Genomic DNA, 8,648 nt, shown 5'->3' on the forward strand with positions numbered 1-8,648 from the left:
TTTTTTGACATGACTCACACTTGGCGATGTATTTCTTGACGTCTTTTGTTAAACCCGGCCAATCATGATCTAAACGAATCCTCTTAATTGTTCTTTCTATTCCCTGATGTCCTCCAATGGGCGCATCGTGATATTCATACAGTATCTGTTGTTTTTCCTCTTCGGTGTACATCCTTTCATTATTAGCGCCGTTTACCTCTTCTTTTTCTATCTTGCATATACCTCCCGTCCTTTCGCTTGAGTCAGCGTTTCGGATTACGTTCCGACTCAATGCATCAGCGTTTGCGTTCGCTCGTCCGGCCTTATGTATGATTTCGTAATCGTATTCTTCTAATTTTAATCTCCAGCGAATTAACCTTGAGCCGGGGTCATTTACGTTAAATAGCCATACCAATGGTTTATGATCCGTGATGATTTTGAATTTGGTCCCGTATACGTATGGTCTAAAATGTTTTACGGCCCATACAATCGCTAATAATTCTTTTTCAGTTGTGCTGTAATTCTGCTCCGCGCGAGATAGCACTCTGCTTGCGTAAGCAACAGGGCGGTCATTGCCTATGAGCCCCTGTGAGAGCACGGCTCCGATTGCATAATCGGACGCGTCTGTAGTTATATTAAATTTTTTACTAAAATCCGGATATTGTAATATCGGTGCCGTTATTAGCTTATCTTTTAAAATATCGAACGCAATTTGTTGCTCGCTGTTCCATCCGAAGGTTTCGCCCTTTTTTGTCAATCTAGTCAGGGGTTTTGCGATCTTTGAGAAATCCTGAATGAATTTCCTATAATAACCGGCAAGTCCTATAAATGCCTGTACATCTTTAACTTTTTGCGGCGTCGGAAAATTTTTTACCGCCTCTAATTTTGATGGGTCTGGTAATATACCGTTTTCCGAGATTATGTGCCCTAAGTATATAACTTCTTTTCGTAAAAATTCACATTTATCTGGCTGCAATTTCATGTTGTGTGTCCGTAATCTCTGCAATACTTCCCTGAGCCTTTTATTATGGTTCTCTAAACTTGACCCATATATGACAATGTCGTCGAGATATACAAGACATTTGAGCCCTTGAATTCCAGTCAGTACTGAATTCATTAGTCGTTGGAAGGTCGCGGGTGCATTCTTCAGTCCAAATGGCATTCTGTTGAACTCATAATGTCCAAAAGGAGTTGAGAAAGCCGTTTTCTTTTTATCGTATTCAGCCATCGGTATCTGGTGGTAACCTGATGCTAAATTGAGCGTTGTAAAGTATTTAGCGTTTCCCAGCTGGTCCAAAATGTCCGTGATGTTTGGTAGCGGAAACGAGTCGCCTACTGTAAGGTCATTTACCTTTCTGAAATCTACAACTACCCTTAGTCTTGGGTTTCCGGATGCGTCAGCTTTTTTCGGCACTACTAACAGTGGAGCGTTCCATTGGCTAACGCTTGACCTGATAATGCCAGCATCAAGCATCTCTTTAACTTGTTTATTTACCTCCGCCTTATGCTTCCCCGGCAGGCGGTACGGTCGTACGTTGACCGGTGCTGAATCGGCGCGCGTGGTTATTTCATGTTCCACGGTCGCGGTGCAGCTCAGTGGTTCTCCATTCAAAAGAAATTGTGCGAGAACCTTCGATTTGTTTTAATTTTCCGCGCAGAGGCAAATTTATTTATTTATAAGTCGGCTCGCAGATACGAAGGAGACTGGATGCGGAGAAAATTGTAAAGGTGGAGAAATTCACTTTTGAGGCAAAGCAGTTTTATTCAAAACTCTCGCAGACAAGATTAAAACGCGGAAGTTCGCTCTAGAACGAGATAAATTCGCGCGATGCTCTTTTCGCTGATATACACGGAGACGTCTCTTCAGTTCAGACTCCTCGAGTAGACTCATTTTTGATCCTCGCGGAATTCGGCAGCTAAGGGGGCGATCGATCATCCGATCGACGCGTGGCACACGTGCTGAAATCCTATTCGCGGACGATTGCCCCATCACGCTCCGAAACGCGAGACAAAGGCAAGTTTTTGTAGATTCCTCGCTCGCGGAATCGAAAACAACCGGAATAACATCTCGGCGTCGAATATTTTCAATTTCTACGATTGACCTTGCTTCGTCGCTTCGAAAATACGTGACAATTTTAAACATACCGCCCGCCTCGCATTTGAACGTATGCGAATATGCGAAATATAGCCAACGGTAGTCTTCAACGTACGATGAAGACAATAAATCAATTTTCAATCAATCAAGAAATCAAACAAGAGATCAATGCAATAATTCCTTGCGATCGAATAACGAGGGCAAGTAATCAGAAGGTGAAAAAACCTTTTACAATTTTTGAGTAAATATTTCTAAATTATAAAAACGCTCTCAATTTTCAATAGGCACTGAGCCTTAGCAAATATTCGCCTCTTTCGGCTGTTCGAGCACGCAAATACAATTATACATGTTTCAAAATTCTACCGACAATGCGATGGGTCGAATAACAAAGTCATAAATGCGATACCTAGCTCGAAAACCACGCCGAAGAGGAGAATATTGCCTAACATAGTAGATTTTGACGCTAAATACATAAATCACACCCGAAATTTATCAAATAATTACAATCTAAGTTTAACGCAAGTACAATTTTCAAATATTGCTATTGATTGGCAGCCGGCACAGTAGCGTAATTGGTCGTTTCAGGATCGAGCTCGCAGTTCTCACCGTAACTACTCGCACGAGTCCATCCGAGCCGGGATGAATCTGCGTGACTCGCGCTAGGTTCCACTTGCTCGGAGGGAGCAAGGGATTCTTCAACAAGGCGAGTTCTCCTATGCGAAAACAAGACGTTTTTTCCGACCACTTACGCCGCTGCTGCAGGGAGTGCAAGTAGTCTTGCGACCACGAGCGCCAAATCTGTTCGACTAAAGAATGGACCATCTGCCATCGCGATAGTCGATTCGCATTACTTTCGAGCACTGAATCCTCCGGTATCGCAATTATGGGGCGCCCGATCAGGAAATGACCCGGAGTGAGTGCCGATAGGTCACTTGGATCGTCGCTTAATGCCGCGATCGGACGAGAATTTAAGCACGCCTCGATTTGGCATAATAACGTCGCGAATTCGGCCTGTGACAGAGTTCGCGAACCGGCGACTCGTTTTAAGTGCAACTTGAGACTTTTGATTCCCGCCTCCCATAGCCCACCGAAGTGAGGAGCCGCAGACGGAATGAAGTTCCATTCAATTTTGTCATTTGCAAGGATGTCGTGCAGTGACGAATCCTTCATCAAGGCGCTGAACGCGTCGTTCAATTCCTTGTCAGCCCCGTGGAAGTTCGTTCCATTATCGCTATATAGCTTGGACGGCAAGCCCCTTCGGCTCACAAATCGCCGAAAGGCGGCGAGGAACCCAGCGCTAGAGTAGTCTTCGACTAGCTCTACGTGGATTGCTTTCGTGACGAGGCAGATGAACAAAGCTATATAATTTTTTCTGGTTTTTTGGCCTCTGCCAACAAACGGCGTGACTAAGAAAGGACCAGCATAATCCACTCCCGTATGAGCAAATGGAGACGACGGATTGACGCGTGGAGACGGGAGGTCTCCCATGAATTGGCTCGAAAGTTTAGCCGAGTGACGTACGCAAGGGATGCATTGTCTTATATATCCCTTGACGGAGTTTCGCCCTCCCATTAACCAATAATTCTGACGAAGGGTGCGCAGCACGATTTGAACTCCACCGTGGAGTGTACTCTTATGAGCTTGAGCGATTAGAAGGTAAGCGAGTTGTCCGCGCGGCACGATTACGGGATGTTGCTCATCGTAGCTAAGAGCGGAGTGTCGCAACCGCCCGCCAAGCCGGAGTACCGAATCTTCTCCTAAGAATGGAGCAAAAGTTCGAAGGGAACTCCTTTTTGAAATCGTGGCAGTCTTTTGCAAAGTTTTGAATTCGACCTTGAAAGCTCTCCGCTGGACATAAGACAGCCAGAATTGCTCGGCCCGTTTAAGCTCGTCGACGCTCAGTGTCGAATCTTTTTTAAATTTACGAACCTTTTCCTTCCGCAGTAAGGCGAAAAACCTGTGGACGTAAGCCGTCACTCGGACGAGCTTCGTCTAACTTGAAAATTTGTAAAGTAGATCCCACTCTTCTTCACCTTCAATGTGAAGAACTTTGGTTTTTCGCAGTTCAGCTGAAACTTGCTGTAGTTCATTAGTGGGTCTAGTATTCGTCATATCATGAATCGGCCAAGCCGTTGAAGGTTGCCGAAGCCATGGTGGTCCCGTCCACCATAGCGAATGCGACACTAACTCAGACGCGGATAGCCCGCGCGACGCACAATCCGCCGGGTTCTCTGCCGATGATACGTGACTCCACCGAGTAGATGGCAAATTGTTCTGTATTTCAGCCACGCGGTTGGCCACGTATGTGTTCCACTTTGATGGGTGCTGGCGCAACCACGCCAGAGCTATCGTGGAATCCGTCCAACAATGGATCGGAGTTCCAACTAACTGCAACGAATTAACAGTCCACTTTACGAGGCGACTCAATAACACTACCGCGTTTAACTCTAGACGCGGGATGCTCACGGTTTTCACGGGCGCGACCTTTGTTTTTGCTGCGATTAAATTTATTGCAAAGTCTGAAAGCGAATGATAGACGCGAAGATATACGACGGCGGCATAAGCTCGATTTGACGCGTCAGCGAAACCGTGTATCTCTAGCGCGAGAGTTTGTGGACCTTGACCAGTCCACCGTGGAATTTTGATCATTTCTAATTTGTGAAATTCTGATACAAAATAATTCCAACGGGACATTAACTCATCGGAGATGTAGAGAGTCCCATTCGCAATGTAACAACCACAGCTCTTGAAGTATTATTTTTGCCACGATCACGACGGGAGCGGCCCATCCGAGAGGGTCGTAAAGCCTCGCGATAAATGAAAGAATTGAGCGTTTGGTAGGAACGCTGGGGGTGGTCGAGTTTACGACCAAGCGAAACACGTCTTCGTTAGGCATCCATGACAGGCCGAAAACTTTAAGTGAATCTTCCGTCAGGATTAGATGATCGGTTACTTCCGATTGGTCAACAGACAAATCCTTGAGAAGTTCGATCGAATTTGATGCCCATTTCCTTAATTGAAATCCCCCCTTTTCCATTAACTGCATCAATTGAACGCGAGTATTTTTTAAAGATTTTATATCATCCGCCCCAAACAGGCCGTCGTCTACATAAATAAACTCTCCTAGGATAGGAACCGCGGCCTTGAACTTTTCTCCCTCGTCAAGGGCGAGCTGTTTCAATACTCGCATTGCGAGATACGGAGCGGGAGCGAGACCGTAAGTGACCGTTAACAAGCGAAAATGTCGAACGGGCGCTTCCGCTTGAGGACGCCAAAGAATTCTTTGGTAATCTGAATCTTGCTCATGAATTTGAATTTGCCGAAACATCTTGACGATGTCGGCCGTACAGACGAAGCTCCACCGTCGCCATCGCGATAACACGGCAGGTAGATCTTGCTGTAATTTGGGCCCTATTAATAAAAAGTCATTCAACGACGTGCCATTCCTAGTTCGGCACGACGCGTTGAAAACGACCCGTAATTTAGTCGTGCAACTATCTTCCCGAATCACGGGGTGGTGCGGAATGTAAACGGGCAAATACTCGGTTTTTTCCGACTCGTCGACGCTAGTCATATGTCCGAGGGACTCGTATTCCGCTAGAAATTCGTTATACTGCGAATACAGTTCCGATCGATTTCTCAATCTGTTTTCCATACGGTTGTACAGCGACCGCGCAATGGAAAGAGACTCTCCGATTTCGATCGGAGGATCACATTTAAAGGGTAGTCGAACGACGTATCGTCCGTCGGACAACCGACTATGCGTCTGCACGAAGTGTCGCTCACAAATCTCTTCCTCCTCCGTGAGGGGAATTTGAGGCGCGATCTCCTCATCTTCCCAGAACCGCTAAAGAAGAGTGTCTATCTCTTGACCGAGAACGCAATTTAAAACGGCTTCTTTTGAAGCCTTCCGTTTATTTTCGGTCGGACCGGAAATAATCCAACCGAGCGCGATTAGTTGAGCTGTGAGGGTACCGAGCGGACCTTGCCTCAAGTCGCGCATCAAAAGTGAGCCATAAACGTCGGCTCCAAGAAGCAAATAAATTTGATGTTTGCTCGACGGATCCGGATTCCGCGAGGGAAAGGCCCTTCAAGTGAAGGCCACGATTCGACAGGTCGAACTCGCGAAGCCGCGTACGTGATCTTCGGAAACACGTACACTGTGATTGGAAATACCGGGTCGGATTTCGCGCACGGAGTCATTCGCAAGGACACGAGCGACTTTGCGGCACCCGTGTAGGTTTCCCCGAATCCTTTGATTTGTAAATCGGTTCTTTGTCGCCTGGTCCGTATGGTTTGACAGAAAGATTCCGATATAAAACTAAAATTGGATCCCTGATCCAATAGCGCGCGAACCTTAAAGCGTCGGCCCTCAGCGGTGTGGATGTTCACCCACGCGGTTGCGAGGAGAACCGCCGGAGTCGTAAAGTCCGGCGGCTCGATTGTCTGGACGCTGGCCACGGCAGCGTTATTGGAACCGTCCAAGGCGTCGGACTTCGCATTTGTTTTCACGCTCGGTTTCGCAGCTTCCGAACCTTTTCTGACAGCTGACGATTGATAATTTTCGGAATGCAATAAAGAATGATGAGACCGACTACAGTGGTTGCATCGCTGTTGGCTCGGGCAATTCGGCGAAATATGCCCCGAGCGCAAGCAATTAAAGCATACACGATTTTTGCGAGCGAGCTCATTTCGTTGTTCAACTGATTTTTGACGAAACGGCTCGCACTTTATCACGAAATGATTGCCTGAGCAGCATATGCACTTGACAGCGGAGACGTTATGCATTGACGAACGCGGCTTGTCTGGCTTTTGATTAACACTTTCTCTTGAAACTTCCGCGAAGTCTGACAATCCGCGGATTCGAGTCGTAAGAAATTCATGAATATCTTTGTACGCCGGAATTGAAGTTATAGAGGAACACTTCAAGTTCCACTCGCTTCGCGTTTTTTGACAGAATTTTTGTGAGACGCAATAAACAAGCATATCGTCCCATTGAGCAACCGGTCGACTCAAATTCGTCAGCGCGGCCAGCGATGCAGCCACCGTGTCTCGCAATCTCTTTAACTCGCCTACGCTTTCATGTTTCATAACGGGCATGCTCATGAAAGCATGCAAGTGAGTATTAATCAAGGTCGCCTCATCATCATATTCGGCAATTAAGAGTTGCCACGCCGATTCGTAATTCGGATCCGAAATCTTTAAATTATTTATTATTAAGGCAGCGTCACCGATGACACTTGTTTTCAGGTAATGAAACTTTTGAGTGTTAGTGAGCGTACCGTTACTAGCAACGAGAGACTCGAAAGTGTTCTTGAAGCTTTCCCATTCGGAAAACTTCCCCAAAAATTTCGGAAGCGTAATACGAGGCAACTGAAAACTATTATTATTACTGTCGCGAAACGAGGAGTCAGTGCTACGATCGAGAGAAGGCGGTGAAGAGACGCTTAATTTACTTATCATATCACGGAGCGTATCGGCCGTCTCGAGGTAGACATCCTCAGCGATTAGAAAATCTTCATCGACGAAGTAGGCAGCCTTCGCCCGTTCATCTGAAGACGTAGATTGTAAGAGCTTGACGTGGAGCTCCCTGCAGGATGCCCAGAGCGACGTAAGCTCGTCCAATCGTCCTTGAATTTTTGGCAGGGTAATATTGACCTTAGCCAACTTCTTGTAATTCACGAGCACGCGTTTCACTTGAGAGATCGTGTCTAATTGCGCGATCAACAGATCTTTTGCTGTCGATATTTTTTCGGAGCAACGTCAGTAGTACAGACGGAAAGATTCGCGGACGCTTCCTCTATCAAACGCGACGCGTATGTCTCAAGTTTGACTTGAGACCATTGATTATGTCAGGCGCGTGAACGGCGCGGACGGCAAGAGTTCGCGGACGACCTTGTTGTCGAAACGCGACGAATTTGTCTCAAAAGAGACCACTGAGTATGTCGGGCGCGTGAACGGCGCCGACGGCACGAGTTCGCGAACGACCTGACTGTCGAACGCGACGAATTTGTCTCGAAAGAGACCACTAAGTTTCGTCTCACGAGTCGAATTGGGTTTTGACGACGTGAATCGGAGTCTACCCGTACACTTGTTTCTCGAGAGCGAACTCGACACTTGGTTCCTGTCTCTTCTTTTGCACACTCGTTTGTAAGACGATGTGCTTCTATTGTCCACCCGCGCTTTTTTACTGTCCGCGAGAGTCACACGAGAATCACTTTCTCCGTTTTACCTTATGGTCCTCGTTATCTTCACAATCCGGCTCGAAGGACCATTTTACTTCTGTGCGAGAACCTTCGATTTGTTTTAATTTTCCGCGCAGAGGCAAATTTATTTATTTATAAGTCGGCTCGCAGATACGAAGGAGACTGGATGCGGAGAAAATTGTAAAGGTGGAGAAATTCACTTTTGAGGCAAAGCAGTTTTATTCAAAACTCTCGCAGACAAGATTAAAACGCGGAAGTTCGCTCTAGAACGAGATAAATTCGCGCGATGCTCTTTTCGCTGATATACACGGAGACGTCTCTTCAGTTCAGACTCCTCGAGTAGACTCATTTTTGATCCTCGCGGAATT

This window comes from Nylanderia fulva, unplaced genomic scaffold (genome assembly GCF_048542155.1).
Source record: "Nylanderia fulva isolate GAGA-0341 unplaced genomic scaffold, ASM4854215v1 Scaffold65, whole genome shotgun sequence".
Classification (NCBI taxonomy): Eukaryota; Metazoa; Arthropoda; class Insecta; order Hymenoptera; family Formicidae; genus Nylanderia; species Nylanderia fulva.